The 25353-nt window shown below is 47.5% G+C and overlaps 1 protein-coding gene across 2 annotated transcripts in view; it reads right to left on the bottom strand.

Annotated features, from left to right (window-relative positions):
- Positions 1 to 19111: 19111 nt before the first annotated feature.
- The window catches only part of LOC310695094 (septin-2), a 125456-nt gene continuing 119214 nt past the window's right edge, over positions 19112 to 25353 (bottom strand). For both annotated transcript variants that reach the window (XM_083479069.1, XM_083479068.1), the window contains exon 13: positions 19112 to 20374. The gene's annotated coding sequence lies outside the window, so the exon portion shown is untranslated. The remainder of the gene's footprint in view (positions 20375 to 25353) is intronic.

The following is a 25353-nucleotide window of genomic DNA, read 5'->3' as shown; positions in this document are numbered from 1 at the left end:
GAACTGCTAGGTTGGCAGGAGCAGGGACTGAGCAACGAAAGCTCACCCCGTCATGGGGATTCGAACCACCAACCTTCTGATCGGCAAGCCCTATGCTCTGTGGTTTAACCCACAGCATCACCCGCGTCCCTTGTGAGTTCCTTTAGGGCTGCCATATTTTGAAAAGTAAAAACCAGGACACCCTGAAGTTGTGAGCTTTCCCCCCCCAAAGACCCCAATGTTGTTGAGCCTTTCACAACACAACCAGCCTTTGAAATCTACACTCCTCTTAATTTTTCAAATAATGTGTACTCTAAGTAATGCATACAAAAATACATATATTGAAAGAAAGTGCTTTGCAAAAATGTGTATATTGGGCAAAAATTGCACCAAACATGTATATATATGAGCAGAAATTAGCAGAAATATATTAGCACTAAAGTGCTGGTGAATTTTCACAATAACTTTCTCTTTAGAAAAAAAAGAAAAATGCAAACTTAGAGGTGCCTTAAAATGTTCTCCCACCTAATCCTAAATAAAATCCCACTGGGAGTAAAACTAGGACAGCAATAATGTTTAATGACCTTAAAAAAAATAAAAAAGGTGGTACTTCACTACTCATTCATCATTTTTATAAGTTTTCTTCAAAAGTGTAATTGTTCAAAAGTGTGAATTTAATTTAGCAAGAGATAAAGTATTTCAATGCTCCGGCCATGAGCCACTGATGATATCATTAAATAAAATAAAAAGCAGAATATAACTACGCTAATATTTACATTAACAGTCCTACAATCCATAAAAACCCAAGGATCGATCCCTGCATTTCTTTAGCCTATAATACCGTTCTTGAGATAAGCCATCTCACAGACGGTTCCCCAGATGGTCTATGCAAAAGGCAATCCTTTGATGGCATGAGTCATCGTTACAAAGAGTGGGTAGATCTTGCAAAAAGGGGTGGAAAAGAAGCCTCTCCAAATATAGAGACAGCCCTGTGTCTAATCAGGAGGCGCAGGAAAGTGGGACACACCGATAGTCAGAAGTTCAAGGCTAATTGGGAAAACAAAATCTACTGCATATTTCAGATGCCCACAAAAGACAACAAAGCTTGTACGGCAGAGTTTGTGGAAGCAGACATCGCCTCCCCACCTTCTCCTGACAACTCCGAAATTTAAATACATGTTACTCTCCTTGACATTATTTTCAAAGTCATTTTTTATACAGTCATACCTCATGCTACGTCCGCTTCATGTTATGTTCTTTCAGGATACGTCCCGCGGCGACCCGGAAGTACCGGAAAGGGTTACTTCTGGGTTTTGCCGCTCGCGCATGTGCAGACATGCAAAATGACATCACGCACATGCGCAGAAGTGGCAAATCGCAACCCACGTGTGTGCAGACATGCAGCTGCAGGTTGCGCTCTTTTCATGTTGCGAACGAGCCTCCGGAACAGATCCCGTTCGCAACCAGAGGTACCACTGTAGTGTCACATGCTTCTCCGCCGAAACACAACGGACTAGCTGCCCGTTCCAAAAGGAGTGGTGCCCTCTCTGGGCATACCAAGGCCCCATCTGCGCTATACATTTAAAGCAGTATCATACCACTCTAAGTAGCCCGCCCAAGGAATCCTGGGAAGTGTAGTTTCTTAAGGGCGCTGAGAGGCGTTAGGAGACCCCAGTGACCCTTCAGAGAGCGAAAATTCTCAGAGCGGTTTCACAGTCAATCCCTCTTCCCAGAGAAATCTGGGTATTATTGCTCTGTGAGGGGAAGAGGGGGTCTCCTAACGACTCTCAGCACCCGTAACAAACCACAGTTCCCAGGATTCTCTGGGGGAAGTCAAGACTGTTTAAAGTGGTGGGGTGGTATGGATGAGGCCTTTGTCCGATGCTGTTGATGGGACAGTCTCTTCTGTGGCACTTGAGGGCAAGTCAGCCCATGGAGGGCAGGTCAGGTGGGACACACAGCTTGGTACGTCCAACACATTGCCAAATCTATCTAGATTTATGTCTGTAAGATCAGTGGTGCTTCTTTCAAAGAAAAGGCTTTTAATACTGCAGTGCAGTATCTGAATTTTAATAGACCTGTTTTTTAAAAAAAATATTTTATATGGTTTTAATTATCTTCTATTTCAACAGTGGCATTTTCAGCTATTGTCTTTTATGGGTTTCCAGCGTTCTGTATTTTATCCAGGTTGTCCTGACTTTGGTAAGCCACCTTGAGTTTCAGACTGGAGAAAAGGCAAAATATTATTGATATTAATAATAATAATAATAATAGGATTGTTGTTATTCAATAAGGCCTCTCCCTGAACACTGGCAGAGGAAGAGGGGTGCGGATCGCCCCAGGTGCCATCAATGGGGGGAATGTGACAAAATGCAACTCAACACTGCCTGTGGAACCAAGCATGGTTCAAGTCACGACGAGATGTGTCCCCTTCCCAGTGATTGGCCAGGCTCTCCCTGCCCATCCTGTCCATGTCCCGCCCTTGGGGGAGGACCCTGCCTTGCCTAGTGAGCAGAGGCACAGCTTCGAACACGGCCACACACAAGCACACACACACACTGAGGGGGGTGGCATTAGGCACACTGCCCTCCTGCCTGCGACTCCCAAGTCTACCCCGGGCCGCCGGGGAAAGGCAGGGAGCTGTGCTGCTTTGCCAATGGCCTTCCCCCTTCTTTTGACAGCTTGGGGGGGGGTTGGGAGTCGCGGGCAGGCGGTGCACCATTGCCCAGTGCGCTCCCAGGCTGCTGGAGGAGGGCAGGGCACGGCTCTCTTTGACAGGGGGGTGGAGAGAGGAAGGGGGAATTTCAATGTGGGGTGGAGGTGACAAGGAAATTCTGCCCCGGGTACCACCTGACTCTTGCTATGCCACTGCCCCTGACTTTTGCCTATGCAATGTGAGCATGGCACATAAATCTACCCAGCAATTCTGCACAATCTCAGGGTGTGTTCATATTGCCACTTACTCTGCTTCCAGTCCGACTGGAAAACTGGACGCAGAGGAAGCCCTAATTTGAACATACTCTTTAACAGTCACCGCACATGCGCAGATGAGCACACATGCGCATGTGACAGCTCAGTGAATAGGAGCAGGGAAACCCAGTATGCATGACATTTCAGGGCACTCCTGCCCTCTCTCAGATATGAACAACACCATGCAAATTCAGCTTGAAACGCATCAGGGGAGAAATGACCTCGCAGCATTTCGAGCTGCTAATATTAACGTGCCATCATGCTCCCTAATTGCCACACAGACAGGTAGTCACACATATTATTGTGCACTGTTTCTTCCTTGAAGTGCATCTTGAAAGAGTACAGATGCCGGGTGTTGCCTAGCTACAAGACTGGTTGCAGATGCAGAAAAATGCCTTCTGTCTCTAGCAACGCTGCTAAACCTATTCTGATCCCACCAAGGCTTCGTGTTTCTCTGTGACTTACTAGCTCAATCCCATTGTCCGTGCCTAGTTGACAGAGGGCCAGTTCTCAAGTTACACCTGTGTAAGCAGAATTAGTGGTGACCTTTCTTTTCCCCCTGAAGGCACACAGGATGGAGGCACACAGGACAGCAGTTCTGAAAAATGCAAGGTCTCCATATTGGTCTGAAAAACAACAGATCTCCCCGCAAAACATTCTGGGGTAATATTGGCATTTGATGTGCTGACCTTTCTGGCAGAGTCAGAGAACCTTTCTTCTGTGTAGGGCCGTTGAGCCAATGGTGCGCAGACATCACAAGATTGTACAGATCTCTGTGAGCCACACAGTCTCTGTGGGTTTCATGAAATTAGGGTTCTTGTGCAGCCTATGGGTTGCAGGTTCCTTACCCCATTGGTCAAATCCAACATGGCAGACATATTGAGGGTGTGCCTAACTGAACATTAGTTGCAAACATAGGTTTCGTTTCCCCCCCCCCAGGCATTTGAGGAGGGGGGATTTAGAGCAGCAGAGGTCCCAACCCTTTCCCATCCACTGTTAACTCTAAGTTGCCCCATCTCAAGAAGTCTCCTTCGCAAAGTTCCCGAAGTGCATTTAGCAAGATACATATGCTTTTGGAAGAAGAAGAAGAAGAAGAAGAAGAAGAAGAAGAAGAAGAAGAAGAAGAAGAAGAAGAAGAAGAGTAGTAGTAGTAGTAGTAGTAGTAGTAGTAGTAGTAGTTTGGATTTGATATCCCGCCTTTCACTCCCTTTAAGGAGTCTCAAAGCGGCTAACATTCTCCTTTCCCTTCCTCCCCCACAACAAACACTCTGTGAGGTGAGTGGGGCCGAGAGACTTCAAAGAAGTGTGACTAGCCCAAGGTCACCCAGCAGCTGCATGTGGAGGAGCAGAGACGCGAACCCGGTTCCCCAGATTACGAGTCCACCGCTCTTAACCACTACACCACACTGACTCTCCACTACACCACACTGGAATTCTAATGGAGGGCAGGAGAGAGATTTATGTAGAAGAAGCAGTAACGATAGCATCATCAATTGGTTCGTCTGACTCAGAATTGTTTATTCCATGGGTGGCCAACATTATCCCCTTGAGATGTTGATAGACTACAGCTCCCATCAACCTCACCCAACATGGCCAATGGTCAGGGGCGAAGGAAACTGTAGTCCAGCAACACCTGGAGGACCACAGGTTCCCCATCCCTGCTCTAGAGCAACCTTCTCCATCCAAGTGTCCTCCATTGACCATGGAGTCCAATGACATCTGAAGGATATCATGTTTGCTACTCCTGGTATGTAGGATACCTATCTATCTTGGTTGTGCCTAAAATGTAGACAGCAGTTACTTTGGGAGCATGTGTGCCTTTAATTGACTTATTTATCCCAGCACATAATTTGAGAATTACTGCACCAAGAACATGGCAGCAGCCCAGCTGGATCAGACAGAAAAGGCCCATCTTGTCCTGCTTCCCAATTTCCACTATGGCCAGGCAGTCACTCCTGGGAATATAGGGTGTTGCTATAAAAGGTAAAGGTAAAGGACCCCTGGACAGTTAAGTCCCGTCAAAGGTGACTTTGGGGCACTCACTTTGCTTCAGGCCTAGGGAGCCGGTGTTTGTTCACAGACAGCTTTCCAGGCCATGTGGCCCACAGGACTAAACCGCTTCTGGAGCAGCAGGACACCGTGACGTAAACCAGAGCGCACGGAAATGCTGTTTACCTTCCTGCCACCTATTTATCTACTTGCACTTTTTGGCATGCTTTCAAACTGCTAGGTTGGCAGGAGCTGGGACAGAGCAACGGGAGCTCACTCCGTTGCAGGGATTTGAACCGCCAACCTTCCGATCAGCAAGACCAAGAGGAGAGGCTCAGTGGTTTAGACCACAGCGCCACCCACGTCCCTGGTGTTGCTGTATGCCAAGTCAGACTAGTCGGCCACCTATCTCAGTATTGTCTACAACCTTTTTTTTTCTTTTTTCATAAGGGCCACGCAAGCTTATAGCAGGTCAGACTATTCATCCACCTTACCCAGTATTATCTACCCTAGTGACAGTCAACGTGTTGTCCTGCAGATGCTTTGGACTACAACTCCCATCATCCCTGATCATTGGCCATACTGGCTAGTGCTGGTGGGAACTGTAGTCCAACAACATCTCGAGAGCACTATGCTGCCTGCCCCTGGTCTACCCTGGCTGACAGTGGTTCTCCAATTTCCCCAGAGGTGCCAGGGATTGAACCCAGCCATAGGAAGCTGCCTTCATACCAAATAAGACATTTGGTCCACATACTGCAAGAAGATCAAACCTATCCATTCTGAAGGAAATTAGCCCTGAGTGCTCACTGGAAGGGCAGATCGTGAAGCTGAGGCTCCAATACTTTGGCCACCTCATGAGAAGAGAAGACTACCTGGAAAAGACCCTGATGTTGGAAAAGATGGAGGGCACAAGGAGAAGGGGACGACAGAGGACGAGATGGTTGGACTGTGTTCTTGAAGCTACCAGCATGAGTTTGACCAAACTGCGGGAGGCAGTGGAAGACAGGAGTGCCTAGCGTGCTCTGGTCCATGGGGTCACGAAGAGTCAGAAACGACTAAACAACAACAACAAGCTCAGCATTCTTCACCAGGCATGGACAACCTGTTCCCCCGTCCAGATACGGTTATACTCCAGCTTCCATGATCCTTGGCCATTGGCCATGCTGCATGAAGCTGATGGGAGTTGGAGTCCAGAAACATCAGGAATTCCAAATCTTGATCTCGATCATGCTGGAAGAACCTCAGGCCTCTCCTCTGGCCATCTTCCTTGGGCTGTGCCCTCCACAACAGCTGGTTCTGGTGCCTGCAAGCCATGCCTTCAGTGAGGATCTTCCTTTGCAGCTTGAGTCCAAGCCAAGCCGCAAAGGAAGAAATGAAAAAAGGGGAGAATGCACGTTCCAGATTCTTTCCTTTGAAGTCAGGTCCCCGAAGACCAGGGTCACAGCTCCTCTGGTTGGTTCCAAAACCAACTGCTCTAAAGCAGAGTCATTTAGCATCTCATAGAAAGTTTGCCTCTTGACTGGAACAAGCGATTGCCCCAGTCTAAGAGAAGGGAATTGAAGTCACCCCTTTCTCTGCTTCCTGGATTTCATCCTCCTTCTCTCAAGAAAGTGCAATAGCTCAGTGGCTGAGCACACAGAAAGTCCCAGATTCAATGAGCATCAGCAAACCCACCACTTCAAGTCTGCACTTATCTGCCGTCAGAAATGATTAATAACCAGGAGAGTTGAAGCATCGCCCCATTCACTCCCTAAGCCAATTGTGACGGTAATTGCAGAATAATAATAATTGCAGAATTGCAGAATAAACTATCTTCTCTCTCTCTCTCTCTGTGTGTGTGTGTGTGTGTGTGTGTGTGTGAGAGAGAGAGAGAGAGAGAGAGAGAGAGAGAGAGTCCGGTTTATAATACCAAATACCGGAACAAGCTTTTCTTTTCTTGCAATTCCTTTAACCTCTGGATTTTCTGTCCCACCAAACCTCGAACACCAAGCCAAGAGACATTAATTCAACTCTTCCTGTATCTCCATTGAGAATGATTCATGATACTGGAAGGCCAAGCCAATCTCAGTTCACTCCCTGGGCTGATGCTGAAGCTTAATCACCAGGAACAAAAAAATCTTTCTCATTAAATACACAGAGAGACACACTCCCAGGCTTCGGTTCATCCTAGAACGCTGAATAGCAAACCCACATTTTAAAAGGCATGCAGCTAGATCAGCCACACACACATATACCATTTTCTGCTAGATGCTAGAAATACAAAGGCGCAAACGAAGCCACAGATAAACAAGTCTTCCTTGATGCGTTCTAGTTACATCACCCCTTCCAAGCTCACATCTCCAGAGAGACGTGTACCAAAAGGATGCTGAAGAGGTGTGGACCACAGCAAGGAAGGGAAGTATCAAAAAGGAAGACAACAACAGCATGCTTTTAATGTCAAAAGAAGGATCCCAGAGAAACGCGGGCTGACTGTGCCATCTCCACCTGCCTGGCCTGTGGTCCTAAGTCTAGATGCATTCCAGTTCCATCATCCCTGGCCAATTGGCATGATGGTGGATGCAACCCAAAAACATGCTGGAGAGGTCACAGATTTCCCAGTCGTGCCCTAAAGCACCACGAGGGTGACCAAGTCGGGTTGTCTGACCATCCACTGGGTGTGGAGCCTTGCTTCAAAACACATGCACCCGCCATGCCATCGCCAGCATCACACAGAGAGTGGATGCCACCAGAATCCATCATGGGATTTTTCTTCCAGCCATTAAAGAGGAAACAGAGCTCCTTCTTCTCCTCCCTGCCTTCCCCAGTGTCAGCTATCGACACAGGCAGACTGGTAGCAAAATACGCACACAAACACATACACTGAACCTTCCACAAGTCCCTCAAGATTAGGGGCTGACAAAGAGGATGAAGGGGGTGGGGGTGGGGTGGAGAATCGGTCCTTCCTTAAATCAGCAAAGAAAAGGGATGCGCCTCTTTTTCGGGGGGAGGCAGCCTGATTTGATATAGCATCCTTTGGGAATAAAAAGAGCCACAACCGAGAAAATAAAATAAAAATCAAAAAAATCAGCCTCACCTGTTTTTCTTCTGCAAAGGGACACGTTGGGAAGCGGCAAGAGATGTCCAGGAGGGGGTCGGAGAGGAGGGGAATAAAACGGGAAGGCATTAGCAACGTCCAGCATCAGTCCCAGTAGTAATAATAATAATAATAATAATAATAATAATAATAATAATAATAATATAGACGCATGAATGCAAACGCACCCATTGCAAACGCCTTACCTGGGTTGACCAGCTTGCTTTTGTATCGTATGGCCGTGCTCATATTTCTCTCTTAAGGGATCAGAGGGGATTGTACCAGATGTAGCTTCCTCCGGAGAGGCGAGCCACCCTCTTTTCCGATCTGCTGCTCTCCCTCCGGTCCTCCCTCCTGACTACAAAAAGGTCTCTCTCTCTCTCTCTCTGCATGCGCCTGTCAGCCAGAATCTGCTGCTGCCGCTGCCGCTGCTGCTGCTGCATTAGAGAGGCTGGCCGAGGGAGCAAAATTAAAAAAAGGAAGGCGGGGCAGGATGCGGCCCAGCCCTGCCCACAGCCCTCAGCCAATCAGAGCCTCGCCCTGAGCCACCCTATCTGCATCCCCCGCCTCCTTTTCCAGCCTGCAAGCGAGCGGCCAGGGCTGGCCGTGTCTCCAGAGCATCCTCCGTTCTCCCTTTTGTTATTAGTATTACTCTTTCGCAGACATCAGATGGAAAAGAAGGGGGGCGGGTAAGCGAGGAGCATGGCTCTGGGCCTCCCTTCCAAGTTGGAAGCCCTCAAGCAGCTCGCAAGGAAACAGGGTCTTCTGCATGTGTGCGTGTCTAGCTGTTGGGTGGTGATAGATGATAAAGTGTGTGTCTGTGTTATATGTGTTTTTATGACACATACTTGCATGCCAGTGTGGAGTAGTGGTTAAAGTGCTAGGACATTGGGACGCGGGTGGCGCTGTGGGTTAAACCACAGAGCCTAGGGCTTGCCGATCAGAAGGTTGGTGGTTCGAATCCCGCGACAGGGTGAGCTCCCGTTGCTCGGTCCCTGCTCCTGCCAACCTAGCAGTTCAAAAGCATATCAAAGTACAAGTAGATAAATTGGTACCGCTCCAGCGGGAAGGTAAACGGCGTTTCCGTGCGCTGCTCTGGTTCGCCAGAAGTGGCTTAGTCCTGCTGGCCACATGACCCGGAAGCTGTATGCCGGCTCCCTCGGCCAATAAAGTGAGATGAGCGCCGCAACCCCTGAGTTGTCTGCGACTGGACCTAATGGTCAGGGGCCAGTGTGGTGTAGTGGTTAAGAGCGGTAGTCTCCTAATCCGGTGAACCGGGTTCGCTTCCCCGCTCCTCCACATGCAGCTGCTGGGTGACCTTGGGCCAGTCACACTTCTGTGAAGTCTCTCAGCCCCACTCACCTCACAGAGTGTTTGTTGTGGGGGAGGAAGGGAAAGGAGAATGTTAGCCGCTTTGAGACTCCTTAAAGGGAGTGAAAGGCGGGATATCAAATCCAAACACTACTTCTTCTTCTTCTTCTTCTTCTTCTTCTTCTTCTTCTTCTTCTTCTTCTTATCTAGGACATTGGGAGGTTGGGGTTCAAATTTGCAGCCAGCCACGAAGTCCACTGGGTGACTTTTGGGTCAGTTACCCTTGCACGGCCCAAACTGCCTCACAAGGTTGTGAGGGTAAAATGAAGAGGGAGAGAAGTGTGCCTTGGCCTCTCTGGAGTGGGGAGGCTGGATATAAATGTAAGAATAAACAAATAAACTGCTTTTTGGTAAACCGCTCTGAGGTTGTTTCTACAATTGAGCGGTATATGGATTTTATTAAGTAAAAAAAAAAAAAAGCAGTGTAAGCCTGTGCGCGATTTTTAAAGCATCGCAAGTCTGTTCTGAATGTTTGAGCGATGATGTGTCAGTCACTAAAACCATCTATTTACTACAGTGACAGACAAAGCAGACATTATGGTCTTAAAGGCAGAAGCCAAAGCTTTAATATCTCTGTTTTGCTAGTCATTGTAACTCTCTCTCCCTCTCTCTCTCTCTCTCTCTCCCTCTTTGTGTGTGTGTGTGTGTGTTTGTGTGCAAGAACTCAAGATACACACAAATGTATGGAAGTTTTTTTTGAGGGGGGGAAATATTGATATTAGAATATAAGAGGATCAGTAAATGAGTAAAGAAACTAACTGATTGCAACAGCCTTATGCAGCAGGGTTGCCTGGGAGTACCAAGTTTCTCTGAATTCAATGAGGCTTACTTCAAAGTAGACATAAAAATGCTCGCAGTGTTTGCATATTAATATGATTATTAAAGTTAATTCATCAATTGCTTTTTAAACCACTGTCTCAAGGTGATTTGCATCTCTCTCCTTTCTTTGGCGATCCCTTGTAGCCGAGTAAGATTAACATGAACAAGGTCTTAACAATGAGTCCATAAGTGACTGTGGAGGCCAATTCTGGATCCACACGTCCTTCCACAATGGGGACATTGGTTTTCCAGGTGGGAGTTTATCACGGTGAGGGTTTTCCAAACATGCCTTCCTCTTAGCATGTTTCTGCCTTTCGTCCTGAGTTTGAGCATCTTCAAAGCCCATGACACCTTTGGTAAAGGCTGTTCTTCGATTGGAGCATTCGCAGGCCAGTGTTTCCCAGTTGTCGGTGTCTATACTACATTTGCATTGAGAGTGTCTTTAAACCTTTTGTTGACCACCAGCATTACAATTTCCATTTTTAAGTTTGGAATAGAGGAGTTGCTTTGGAAGACGATAATCAGGCATCCACACAACATGACCAGTCCAACGAAGTTGATGCTGAAAAATCATTGCTTTGACACTGGTGCTAAAAGGCTCTCCTAGTCACTGAAGACACCTGTTCCTCCAGTGACAGAGTTGCATCTAAGAGCATCTCCAAACTACACACCTGGCAGAGTGTGACCCCATCCAAGGTAGGTCACTTACCTTTCCCTGAACAGTACTTGGGCAGCAGCACTAAAACAGCCCTAGAAGACCAATGTGTGTAACCTAGGTGAGCTATAGGTGACATTTTCAAAGAAAAAATACATAGGATTGTATGAGACTAAGTCATAGAGTAGACCCACTGAAATTAATGAAACTGAGTTAGTCACACTCAACAGTTTCAATGGGTCTACTCTGAGTAGGACTAGCATTAGATACAACCCAGAGGTGCCTGAACTTGTTTGGAAACGGATCAGAGCTTTTATGGGCCTCCACATTGGAAATAAAACTATCTCCCCCTGGAAATAAACTATTTTCCCCAGTCAAACCCTCCATCAAATTAGCAAGGGTTGGTTTCTCCACCTTGGGCAATCTTGCAAATGGGCTATTGGGTTTCAACTGCTTGCATAGGGAAGGGAGATTCTGGCAAAAGAAAAGTGTATTTGGAAAGGGACTTGACTGGCAAGCTTGCTCCTAGGACAAGTCTTGAAGGTATAATATTCCCACACACCCCCACTCCGGTGTAACAAGAGTGGAGGCTGGGAATCCAGCAGCCCTGTACAACTGTGCTCTCCTGGACGCATGGCATGCCAAGTCTATTTTTAAGGCTGGCAGCTTAATCATTTCTAAAACTCAAGCTTGGAAAGGAATTTGCCGCCTCCTCCTCAAACCTGTATTTGCCGAGTGTCGGCAATGTTGACTAGAGCTGTACAGAACAGCGGGTCTTTTGTACAATTCACCTTGTGGGGGGTAGGGGGGTGTTTGACAGCCCTCAGCACAGGTTGGGTTTACATCAGCGATCTGTTGGTAGATCATCTGGGTGACCCATAGGAGATCATCAAGGGTTGCTGTTTCAGCAATAGCAACAAATCCACTCTTCTGCACCTAAATTAGATTTCTGAAATGAAGAAGGCTTGTGGGTAACCAGGAGGGGATATGTGTGTGTCTGTGTTTTTAAGGACTGTGAGCTCAGCTCTGGTACTGAAAATGAGATTGCTAGGCTCAAGATGTGCTCAGAAGCACCCTGTTCTTTAATTGTAACCACTGGGGGCCAGAGCTCATTGGGAATGGTAGGGCAGAGGTCCGGGTGCCTGTTAGTGGGTGGAGCCAAGGAAATGGGGGGTGGAGCCAACTAATTCTGGTTTTGTCGCTATCCTCTCTGCTGAGTTCTACAAAGGCAAACCTGAGACCAAGGAAGATACCCTGATGCAGGGGTAGGCAACCTAAGGCCCGTGGGCCGGATGTGGCCCAATCGCCTTCTCAATCTGGCCCGCAGGCGGTCTGGGAATCAGCGTGTTTTTACATGAGTGGAATGTGTGCTTTTATTTCAAATGCATCTCTGGGTTATTTGTGGGGCATAGGAATTTGATCATTTCCCCCCCCAAAAAATATAGTCCGGCCCACCACATGGTCTGAGGGAGGGACGGTGGACCGGCCCACGGCTGAAAAAGGTTGCTGACCCCTGCCCTAATGGATCGACCTCCACTGATTCTAGCCGACTTCCTTTTGCAGCCCTCTCTGATCGGTAGGTCTTGGAGCTGTAGTAAAAAGAAAAAGGAAAAAGAAAAGTCGATCTACGAAACCTGTGGTGTGCACATCCCTGGCCTGCAGGACTCAGCCAGCCAGTTTTGCATTTTAAAACTGGATAGTGCTGTTTTCTGTTTGTGAAAACAAGGGTAGGCCTGGGATAGCTGTCAGTAAAGCATGAGACTCTAAATCTCAGGGTTCAAGCCCCATGTTGGCGAAAGATTCCTGCGTTGGAACCGGTTTGGCTAAATGACCCTTATGGTCCCTTCCAACTTTATGATTCTATCAGGCACTCAGAACACTTTCCAAGTCACATATAGGTGCCATGACCCTCAAACCAGGACTAATAACAGTTCCAGGGGAGGGTGGAAAATGAGCTGGTCACCTCATGGAGAATCCCGTGAGCCTGTTTTGATTCTAAGGCTGCTGCAATTCTGCACATGCTTGCCAAGGAGGAAGCCCTACTGAAGAAGAAGAAGAAGAAGAAGAAGAAGAAGAAGAAGAAGAAGAAGAGGAGGAGGAGGAGGAGAAGGAGAAGGAGGAGTCCCAACTCAAGAGCAGAGCACTTTGCTTTGCATGCAAAAGGTCCCAGTTCAATCTCCAGGATCTACAGGAAGGACTGGGAAGGAGCCCTGTCCGAAACCCTAACAATAATTGAGTTTCTTGGATCGCAGCTCGGCGGCAGGGCATCCGATTTTCATAACAGAATCATCACAGAATTGTAGAGTTGGAAAGTTACAGACTCTGCTAACCCAGAAATAGTGCTTCAGGTTGAGAACTTTGTTTCAGGATGAGAACAGAAATTGTGCAGCAGCAGCAGGAGGCCCCATTAGCTAAAGTAGTGCTTCAGGTTAAGAACAGTTTCAGGTTAAGAACGGACCTCCAGAACGAATTAAGTACTTAACACGAGGTACCACTGTACCTAACATTTAGAAGACATCTGAAGGCAGCCCTGTTCCAGGAAGTTTTTAATGTGTGACGTTTTGATGTATTTTCAATCTTTGTTGGAAGCCGCCTAGAGTGGCTGGGGAAACCCAGCCAGATGGGGGGGGTACAAATAATAAATTATTATTATTTATTACTATTATTAGTAGTAGTAGTAATAGTATATACGTATATTCATGCAGGAAACTGGTGTGTTCAAGTGGTTCCTGCCATAATCAAATACCACCTTTTTGAAGTGATGCAGCGATTACTGCAGGCCTTCTTCCGTCACCTCTTCCGCATAAAATGCTTCCCTCACGACGAGGCAAAGAAGAAAAGCTCAGAAAGTTGGCCTGTCGCAACAAATGCATGTAACCAAAGCTGCTTGGAAACCTCTCGAGTTCTCGGTTCAACTCAATCAATGGGGGTGGGGTGGGAAAGAAGAAATGGAGTCCATATTGGCATGATTTTTTAAAGGCTAGACAACCGCAAAGCCGTTTGAGTCTCTGCTGCGCAACAAAAGGCAACCTCGCCGAGTCAGATCTATACATTGTTTGACAGCCTGCCACCAGAAATTTAAGTCGGATACAGACTAAATGGATAATTCAAAGCTTGTTCAGGAGACTGTGTCGTGGTGGGTTTCCTCCTAGCAAAACACCACAGAAGGAGAGGCCTGCTGCCTGGATCCAACCAAGGGTTCCTCTAGTACAGGAATGGCCAAACTTGGCCCTCCAGCTGTTTTGGGACTACAACTCCCATCATCCCTAGCTAACATGGCCAGTGGTCAGGGATGATGGGAATTGTAGTCCCAAAACAGCTGGAGGGCCAAGTTTGGACATGCCTGTTCTAGTACAGGACAGGTAAAGGTAAAGGTAATGGGACCCCTGACCGTTAAGTCCAGTCACAGACGACTCTGGGGTTGCGGCGCTCATCTCACTTTACTGGCTGAGGGAGCCGGCGTACAGCTTCCGGGTCATGTGGCCAGCATGACTAAGCCGCTTCTGGCGAACCAGAGCAGCGCATGGAAACGCCGTTTACCTTCCCGCTGGAGCGGTACCTATTTATCTACTTGCACTTTGACGTGCTTTCGAACTGCTAGGTTGAAAGGAGCTGGACCGAGCAACAGGAGCTCACCCCATTGCAGGGATTCGAACCATCGACCTTCTGATCGGCAAGCGCTAGGCTCTGTGATTTAGACCACAGCGCCACCCGCTCTAGTACGGGACAGAGGGAGGGGTAATTTGCAGCTCTTGACTTAATCTCAGAAGACGCCTGCAAGAGATCATTTCAGAGCTATCCTTCCCTCTCTTGGCAGCCTGCTAGATGGGGAGTGAGAGGGCTAAAAAGAGAGGGGGAAAGGGATTGTCCCACCTACTTTTTGCTCTAGTCCCACCCACTTTGGCTTTGGTCCTGCCCACTGCTGGTTTTAGTCCTGCCCACCACTAGCATGTGTTTCCAGAGCGAGAGAGAAAGGCTCCTTCTCCACCACCAGATGCTTGTGAAGCAGATGCTCCCAGGATGCTTTGGGGGAAGTCATGTGTCATGGACTGGCTGGATGCAGAGGAGTGGTAGACATGGAAGGCACCAGCTGGGGAGCCCCCAAGGGAAGACAGCTCCGAGTCGGGGGGGGGTGGTTGGATGGCGAAGAGTGGTCAGAGGGAATAGACTGGGAACAGGAGGTGTCAGAAGGCGAAGAGGCAACAGGATTTCATGAGCAGGAAGAGGCTGGGGCAGAGAGCAGTCCAGAATCAGAGGATGGTCAAGAGGCAGAGTTAAGAGGCTGAAGAAGACAGGGAATCTCCCCCTTCTGCTGTGACCAGCTCCCCTCTCCACTGATCTCCCAGAACACTCAGAGAGATGAAGAGGGCGGAGCAACGAGAGACAAGACGATGGAGCTTCAGATTGCTGGGGAAGGACCTGGGGATGGAGCCTTAGAGAGCAGTGGGAAGGCATGGACCTTCAGTCCTCGCAACTGCCTCACTGGGGCAAGACCAGGCTTCCTCAACCTCGGCCCTCCAGATGTTTTTGGCCTACAACTCCCATGATCCCTAGCTAGCAGGACCAGTGGTCAGGGATGATGGGAATTGTAGTTTCAAAACATCTGGAGGGCCAAGGTTTAGGAAGCCTAGACAAGACCTACTGGGAAGAGTTGCTGTGATCACTAGGTCTGTGCTGTTTGGGTTTCTTTGAATAAAGAGTTCACTGACACTAGAAATTTTCTTGCTGACCTCCCCGTGACTCCAGCTCCTGACATGCTTTTTTAAAAGTGCTATGATACTGCTTTGAATGCATAGTGTGGATGTGGGCCTTCAGACAGAGGCTGCAAAGCCTGTGAGCCAGACCTGGGCTACAAAGCCATTTGCAATGGCTCAGCAGTTCACCACCAACGGCACAACAGGGAAGAAAATCTCATCCCCTCCTCTCTTCCCTGCCAACACCACCAGCACCAAGCAGAATCAGAGCACTCAGGAAACAGTCTATGGGAAGCTTAGAAGAGTTTACATTACTGTGAAGAGAATGACAGCTCATTTCCTCATCAGTGATAGTCCACAGTTTTAATCTACATATCTTTCTTGCCTTTATGGACCCTTTGATTCAGACCGTGGCTGAAGTTCTTCCCTTATAAGGCTGCATGCACACCATATTTCAAGCTCATCCCTCTTCCCCAAAGAATTGTGGGAACTATAGTTTACCCCTCACAGAGGCTACAATTCCCAACCCCCTTTGAATATATGGTGCATATGCAACCTAAGAAATTGATTCCCCACTGACATTCCCTGGGAGTTTAGGGAACTATTTGTATGCTCAGTGTTTAGGTAATCAAAGACAGTGACTTGTTTTTTCTCCCATTGGCAATCCATGCCGAAGATCAACCCAAACTACCACATCAATTTCAATTTCTGGATGCAGCCAACACCCGGCAAGGGTTTCCCCCATGAAAACACAGTGAGACAACTGTATTCCTTATGCACATTTATTTGGGGAAAAGCTCTGGTGAATACAGATTTGCTCCAGAACACGGGATTGGGCTGCAGCAAAACTACAGAAGGGTGCCATCACTTCCAAAATGAGCAGGGGAGAGCAATTGCCTTGCATATCCCATTTCCAGGGATGGCTGGAGCCCATTTGGACTGGTGGGACGCAAGGCCAGGCAGCCCAATGGTAGATGGAGCAACAGGCAAAGCCAACCATTTCTGGTTTTGCCCCCATATTCCTCCTCTTTGCTGAGTTCTACAACACTGAAACTTGAGAGGAGGAAGCAAACATTCCCTCCCCTCTGCGCAGGTTGTAAGGAAGATGGCAAGACAGGTGGGGGCTGGTTGAGGTTGGTGGGGCAGAGCCCAATTTGCCTCAAGGACCAGCCCCAGCTGCCTACTTGTGGGCTTCCTAGAGGCATCTGCTTAGCCAATTGTAGGGGGAGATGATGCTGGACTAGATTAAGGTTATCAATTTTTTTTCAATGAATCCAGGGACACTAAATAAATACATACATACATACTACATGTTCGGGATGTTGATGCTGCAGCGATGGTGGTGGCAGAGCAGCGGCCACCACCTTGACCTCAACCATGTTTCCCCTTCCTCCGAGGCTCATATCGGGCAGCCCCCGAGTTATTGGTTCGGTGGTGGTGGTGGCGAAGCGGTGTGTGGTGGGTCAGGCATGGAAGGTGGAGAAGGAGGGCCAGAGCGGCGGCAGTGAGGCTCGGGTAGCGCAATGCCTCCCTTCTCATCGGAGCAGCCCCAATCCCATTCCTACCTGCGTGCAAGCAGGAGGGGGCGGGGATCCCTCAGCTGGGAAGGGAGGCTTCCCATTGCCTAACTGAGAGATCCCTGCCCCCTCTGCTTGCACGCAAGGTCTGATAAGCAGCGTGAAGCCTCCCTTCACAGCTGAGAGATCCACGCCCTGCTCCTGCTTGAACACAAGTAGTTGGGAGGCTGCTCCGATAGGCAGCATGAAGCCTCCCTTCACAGCTTAGTTGCTGGGGTCAGGGAAGGTGGAGGCAGCCCAGAAGCTGCATCTTAGAGCCCCTTCATATGGGGACTTCCGAGCAGCTCCTGAAACCAGCCCAAGCCAACTGCTCCAGGCTACTGAGACTGCCGCTGCTGTTTTTCCCGGGGACATTAGATGAAATCTGGGGACATTCCGGGGATGGAATTTGTCTGGGAACTTATTTGCAAATCTGGGGACTGTCCCCGGGAAACGGGGACATCTGCTAGCCCTAGACTAGATTGATACTTAGCCTGATCCAGCCAAGTTCTTATACCAATCAGTCCCAGTGACTTTCAAGTCAGAATTAGGTTGCTGCAAAGCTGCACAGCAGTCTCTTCCTTGCAAGTATCTAAGAATGATAATAGGATTTAAGGTGGGTTTGTTTTTACACATTTGTGTTTTATTTTGATCAGGGCTCACCAACGTTTTTGCTAACCGGTGAAAGAGTTGTGGATGCCATACACACAACTGTGCATACTTGGGGGGTGCGGGTGGCGCTGTGGTCTAAACCACTGAGCCTTTTGGGTTTGCCGATTGGAAGGTAGGCAGTTTGAATCCACATGATGGAGTGAGCTTCCATTGCTCTGTCCCAGCTCCTGCCAACCTAGCAGTTCAAAAGCACGCCAGTGCAAGTAGATAAATGGGTACTGCTGTGGCGGGAAGGTAAACGGCATTTCTATGCGCCCTGGTTTCCGTCAAGGTGTTCCGTTGCGCCGGAAGCGGTTTAGTCCTGCTGGCCACATGACCTGGAAAGCTGTCTGTGGACAAACGCTGGCTCCCTCAGCCTAAAAGCGAGAGGAGTGCTGCAACCCCATAGTTGCCTTTGACTGAACTTAACCATCCAGGGGTCCCTAAAAAAGGTAAAGGTAAAGGACCCCAGACAGTTAAGTCCAGTCACAAACGACTTTGGGGTTTGCCGTGCTCATCTCGCTTTACAGGCTGAGGGAGCCGGCGTTTGTCCGCAGTTTTTCCAGCTCATGTGGCCAGCATGACTAAGCCGCTTCTGGCACATTGGAACACCGAAATCAGAGCAGTGCACAGAAACGCTGTTTTACCTTCCAGGCGGAGCGGTACCTATTTATCTACTTGCACTTTTTGGTGTCCTTTCGAACTGCTAGATTGACAGGAGATGGGATAGAGCAATGGGAGCTCACTCCGTCACAGGGATTCAAACCGCCAACCTTCCGATCGGCAAGCCCAAGAGGCTCAGTGGTTTAGACCACAGCACCACCAGCGTCCCTAGGGGTAACCTGACCTTTACCTTTTATACTTGAACACCCCATGCTCATGCCTAACCAGTTGCTGGAAACTGCAGGAGAGGAGAGTACAGTACTCTTGTGTTTGGGCCCTGCTTGCAGGTTCCCCACAGGCATCTGATTGGTCGCTGTAAGAATAGCATCCTGGCCTAGATGGGCCATTCTCCAGCAGGCTCTTCCTACGTTTTTACTAGCATTGTGTTACCATTTCCCACCCCCACCCCACTGACCAAATTTTGGGGGAGCAGGGTCAGCGATTTTCCTGGAGACTTCAGCTGGAGAGGGGAGAGCGGTAGGTATCCTGTGGTCCTCCAGATGTAGCTGAACTTCAACACCCATCTGCCCTAGCCAGTGTGGACAATGGTCAGGGGTGATGGGAGTTGTAGTCCAACCACAACCGGAGGGCCATAAGTCCCCCATCCCCGGGTCTTTACAGATTCTGCCGACGTATTTTGTTTAGTGAACCAAAATAGAAGGATTTAAAAAAACACACGCTTTACTTCCCCTCGTGTCTGTTCAATTTATTACAAAACTGCAAAGGGACGTTTAGTGTCATGATACAATATAAAATAATTGTGAAAATACCATTGTTCTTTCAACCGAGGAAAAACAAAACCTGTTCCAATAGAAAAGGCTGCTAATTAGTACCTGAAAAATTCAAGGCGGATCTTCTAGGAGGCCTCTGAGAATATTTGGCATGTTAAGACATTTGCATGATTTTAAGGCATCGCGGGTAAAAGGATGGCTCATCCTCCCCCATCACTTTAGTGTTCTGTACCGTTTATTTGTATTTTTATAATAATAATAAAAAAACCAGGAAGCACCAAGGAGAATTCTACCCCAGAGAACCAAAGCACGGGTGACAACACAGCCTTCACTGACCTAGCGCCTTCCAGATGTTTTGCACTACAATTCCCACTAGCCCATTGGCTCGGGCTGGTGGAAACCGTACGCCAATACATCTGGAGGGTGTTAGGTTGGCAAAGACTAGCTTACAGAGACAGACATCTTTTTTTAGTGAGAGGAGAATGTTGGTCCCATAAGCACTCAAAGTAGCATCATTCCATTTTAAACAGTCATGAGTTCCCCCAAAGAATCCTGGGAACTGCGGTCTGTTAAGGGGACCGAGAGTTATTAGGAGACTCCTATTCTCAGCACCCTTAACAAACTACATATCCCAGCATTCTTTGGGGGAAGCCGTGACTATTTAAAAGTGGGGTGGTACTGCTTTAAACATACAGTGCGGACGGGGCTGTTGTAAACTAGCAAAAAGTTACACAATGGTTACACAAAGCCTAAACAAAATGTAGTTAGGAGACTGAAGACATTTATGGTAAACAGTTCACCACGTCTTTTAGTAAGAAAGTTGCCACACACACAAAAAAAAGGTATCATGTTAGCCTAGCTAAACAAAACGAAACATGGTTCATCAACCTACTCTCAAAGCCTACTGCATATAAGATGGCATGTTTGCTTTTGAATTAAAAAAATGGAGAGAGGGAAAGATAAGGAAAAGTAAGTCCCACATTATAAGCACGAGCATATTATTACCAACAGGGTGATATAAGCAACATGATTAAGGAGAGGTATATATATATATATATACGGGGAGAAGAAGAGAAGCTGCTTTCCAATATGATCTTCAAGACCGCCAGCTGCTCCTCGTAGCATCCAGCCCTGCGTCCAGGCATGATCCATTGGCGTTTCACTAGTGTCACCGTTCAGTTTCAGATAAAGCACTGACCCATTTTAAGAGCATTGAGTAGCCACTGTAAGAAAAAGAAGAAAAGGCCGTAGACTTCCTTCCACAGGTAGATCACCCTGTGCAAACGAACACAGCACAGATCCATTCTATTGAAAGAAACAGAAAACTTTCCCATGGACACAATTCCCTGGTATTGGCTTTCGTGCTCTCAATGCAGGACATGCCCTCCCCGCTGAAATACTAGAGCTCCCCGCCATCAGGGTTGGCATGCCGCCGGCTCCAGAAGACTCACCTGTTTACTCAAGCATTTCCCTGAACGGAACCTGCAATTTTACGGTTTTGACAGTTTAAACATTTTATTTTAGTTTTACTCTTTGTTTTATTGTAATTTTAATTAAGGATAGGTTAAAGCCCCGTTGGATCTGTAATTGCATATTTTAATTATGTGTTGACTTAATTATGTATTGATTTGATTGTGCATTGATTTCATAGTTGCAAACTACTTAGCAGCCATTCTGGCATCTAAATTAAATAATAATAGAAGTTACTAAACATCCGAGCAGTTCAAACATACAAAGTTTTGCACATGCAGTCTGCCTCCAAATCATGCGAATGATACCAGTGTGTGTGTGGTTTTTGTGTGTGTGGGTGTGCGTAAGCTGCCTTGAGCCCCAGTCTGGGGAAAAGGCAGGATATAAAGATTATCTGTTATTGTTATTATATTGTCAATTTAGTCCTTTCAATAGTTAGGCACCACATACATTTTTATTTTTATTTTAAGAGGAGGAGGAACCTGAAAAAAACCCTATCCTGCCAATTTCCTGGAAGCAGACTAAAATTAAGGGAATGCTACCTAAATTTGCTCCAGGGCAGATTACATTTTATTAGACACAATCCAGCAGCAGCAGCAGCATCTTGTTTTTCCAGTTTCTTTGAGAAAGTGCCAGTTGTGCTGGGTTAGGCACTGTGTCCTAATTGAAAAACAGGGCAAGAGCAAAATGGGAAACGAGGAATCTGAGTCCAGAGATCTTTGGCAAGGGAATTAGGCCAGGGAGGGTCTGAAGAACCGTAAAAAGAGGGAGGGCAGGGCTGCAGACCCACCCTCCCCTCGCCCCGGGACTATCTCAGGTTTCCACTTTGAATTCCCAGATTTGAAAACATCAGCCTTTTTATCCTTCTACTTGGGGAAATATTTTTTTTGAAAGCAGGCTGGCCATATTCTGCTAAATTACTCACCAAGGCATAGTGCAGTTAGAGAACTTTAAGACGGGGTGGGGAATGTCAGGCCCAGGGCCCAAATGCAGCCATCCAGGCTTCTCTATGTCAGCCGTAGAGTTTTAACCAAGCCATACCCTGTTCTCCCCAGAACCTCAATGGCCCTGCTTCACACACCCTGGGGGTGATGAGCGTTTTAGTCTGCAACATCTGGAGGGAACGCTCCCACCCCTGACCTAAACCACTGCTGTTGCTGTTTCAAAGGACCTTTGCAACAGTACACTGTGGGCTCAGCAGCTGCAACCAGCTCTAAATTCTGCTCTCTGTAAATGTTGCAGTCCTGCCTTGACACTGCTGGTTTCCCCAGAAGAGTCGTATTTTTAAATCAGACGTTACACACTGACAGATAAGTGCTGGAACGGCAAAGTTAAGAGGTGGACACCTTAACACGCCTTTATTTATTGCCGAGGCCATGAAAGGACAGGAAGCAGCAGTCAAGCTCTGCCCCACTATGCCTGGATCCAGCCCCAGTTTAGACTCTAGACTCCTCCCAGCTACCAACTGCCATGGCAGAGGTAATCAGAGGGAGAAGCTGTAGCAGCCCCTCCATGGTGCTTACTTCCAGATCCTATGACCTGCTGAATTACTGCCTGCCATAATTCAGGGGAGGGATTTGGGGAAACAAAGTTAGGCTAATGACCATCCCTGGGGAAAGTTAATAAAAAGCTGATAAAACTAGTCAAAACTAATTAAAACTAATAATTCCATATTTTGATGTTAGAACAAAGTTTGCGAGGCACCGCAGCATGCAAAAGAGAGTGCTGGAGGTGGGTAGTCTAAAAGCTAGGCCAGCGTTTCCCAAACTTGGGTCTCCAGCTGTTTTTGGACTACAACTCCCATCATCCCTAGCTAGTAAGACCAGTGGCCAGGGATGATGGGAATTGTAGTCCAAAAACAGCTGGAGACCCAAGTTTGGGGGGAAACTAGGCACTTAAGTTGAGGAAAAACTTGAACCCGCAGTTAGGTCCTCCTTAGGTTAGGGCCTTCCTGTAGGAATCTGGCTGGCCACTGTGAGAACAGAGTGCTAGACTAGGATGGGCCTTTGGTCTGATCCAGCAGGATTCTTCTGTTCTCATCTACTGAACTGCAGCCACAAGCCTTGCAGTTACTCCAAACAGGTTTCACTTTCAGATGAGTACCAGGGCACTCACTGGTCTGAAAGCCCTGGGTTTCTCCTTTCCTAACAGGTTAATAGCTATCCCATCTGACATCTCCACTAAAGCGAAATAAATCTGCTTTCTTCAACCTAGTGCCCCTCCAGAAGTTCTGGACTATAACTCCCATCAGGCCCAGCCAGCAGGGCTGTGCCGACTAGGCCTGGCAGGAGGTGCATTCCAAAATACCTGGAGGGCACCAGGATGGGGAAGTCTGCTTGCCCTGCTTCGATCCAAATCCGTTAAGCTGTTTTATAACGTGACTGAATTGCAGAATTCTGGCAGGAAGCCACTTCATACCCTTGTCTATTTATGCAGCTGTGCTGGGAACATAGTTGAGCAGTCCAGGTAAGAGCAGAGGAAGATGCTAAAATATTTGGGACATTCGCCTCAGAGGCAGGATCGACAGAAAACCAGGGGGCTTACATCACAGCAGGTGCAAGGGTTTGTCACGAATCTCTCAAGACCTAGCACAAGAGGCCAAAACAAAACCCTTGGTCCACTGCAACTGAGTATTATGAATGTAAACGTCATAAGAAGCCCTTGGGATAGAAAAACATACTTGCAGGAAGCGGTGTAGATCAAGCTAAATTGGCTGCCTCTTCGTTGATGAGCAAGGGTTAAATCCTGCTCTGTTCAGCACTCTTTCAGGCTAACTTCCTACCGATTCAGGAAGCTGTTTGCTACCACAATCCCCTGCTAAAACTGATTCCACCATCGCCCCCCATTATTTTAGTAGACCAGTCCATGCAAACCTGCATGGGATCCCCTGCTAAAACAATGGAAAGCTCCCTTTTAGCAGGGGATTCCAAAGCCCACCCAGCCCTGAATCACAAAAATGAAGGCATTGGAATCTCTTGCTAGAACCGGGGGGGGGGGGGGGTTCACCTGCTAAAATGAGAGAACCTTTCCCTTTTCGCAGAACCATGCAAGGTGCTTTGAAGCCCTGACTTTGGGATTTGCCATTATGATGCCATTATGGCACCATGTGATTGATAGGTGGGGAACCCCGCCCACCTTCCAAATTTGGCCAGTGAGTCCAATTCCAATTAGGCTCTGGCCCATGGAGTCAAAAAGCTTCCCCGCTCCTGGCCTAACCTCTCCCACAAGGTTGTTGTTCCAGCTGTCGAACCCCACTCCCTTGCCTCAGAGGACATCAGTCAAAGCTGTTGTCTGGTAGGGAGAAGCAGAAGGGGAACATAAGGGAGGAACACAGATGAGGATAGCAAATGAATAAATCCTGGCGCCATGTTGTTTCTGTCCCCAATACCAGAATGGGGCTCTTTTTATTGTAATAATCGTTCGTAAGCTACTTTGATCACCTCTCAGGGTTATAAAGGAGGATATATTAATCTAGATGAATGAATGAATAAAATATTTTGTAAGGATAAAGTGAAGAGCGGAGTGGGGGGACTACAATCATGTACATCACCTTGAGATCCTTGGCGGAAAGGTGGGGTAGAAAAGAAATTGATGGGTTAATGAATAAATAAAATGATAAGATTGCTAGCCTCCTGTTTGTTTACCAACACAATTCTCCACGTGGGTTGCAAGTGTGGTGCCATCAAGAGAAAATGTGAAATCTGGAAACATTCCCTTTGTACTGAACACATCAGTGACACTGATTGATGTACTTCAATCAGTCACCAACATTCTAGGTATTTTCACTTCCTTGCATTTACAAAATAAAAAGGGGGGAATTTGCAGGGTGAAGCTTACAGAAGTCAAAAGGATACACCACAACTCCATCTGGAAAAGATCACTGAAAAAAATTGTGAAATGACACTAACACCAAAAGGAATAGAGGAGACAAAGAAGCCACCGTTTGTGGAGCCAGACTTTCACAATCATTTAAAAACTGGCAGCATGAGGAGAAATAAAACATGGATCACTAGTCATAGGATATTACTTGTTTTGGCTCTTTCTTTCTTTTTTAAGCACTCCTACTTGAACGGTTTGTGTTCTCTCTTACCTCAAGGATTAAAAGCTTAATACAAAACCCAAATCCTCTTTTAGCACAATATTAGTTATTGTACTTTTAAAATCATACAGCACCTTCCTCCCCCCACTAGCAATGCAAAGATGTTAAGAACACTGACACATGGGCCACAAATCTGGAGCATCGTTTCAGCTTCCTGAAGTATCAGAATGCAACCCTCCAATCTTTAAATGGAAAGAAGCAGGTTCCTAGTCCTCATGATTATGATACAGTGATAAAACTGATGAATGGACAAAAATCCAATGAATAAAAGGGATTTCAGGGCTCTGGGAGGGAAACCTTTTACGCCCTAGATGATTCCCTGCCTTTTTCTACACGGATGCTAACTATCTCCTATGACTCCTACTGCTACCCCCACCATCAAGGTGGCATTGAGATAAACAGAACAGAAAGAACAGAGATAGGGGAGGTTATCCTCCCCGTTTCCTTTACTCCTCCCTTTCATACCGCACCACTTGCCCTCCGGATGAGCAACCAGCGAAACACTACTCATGAGCTCCACTGGAAACTCCATCCCAACAGCTCAATATTTCATGCTTCCCAAAATACTGTTCAACAGTGTTACTTGTTGCCAGCGCCTGTGGGCTAAAGGGATACAGCACAATCTTCCCCAGA

This window comes from Podarcis liolepis (assembly GCF_965112155.1).
Source record: "Podarcis liolepis genome assembly, chromosome: 15".
Taxonomy (NCBI): Eukaryota; Metazoa; Chordata; class Lepidosauria; order Squamata; family Lacertidae; genus Podarcis; species Podarcis liolepis.
This window is presented reverse-complemented; position numbering and strand designations above follow the sequence as displayed.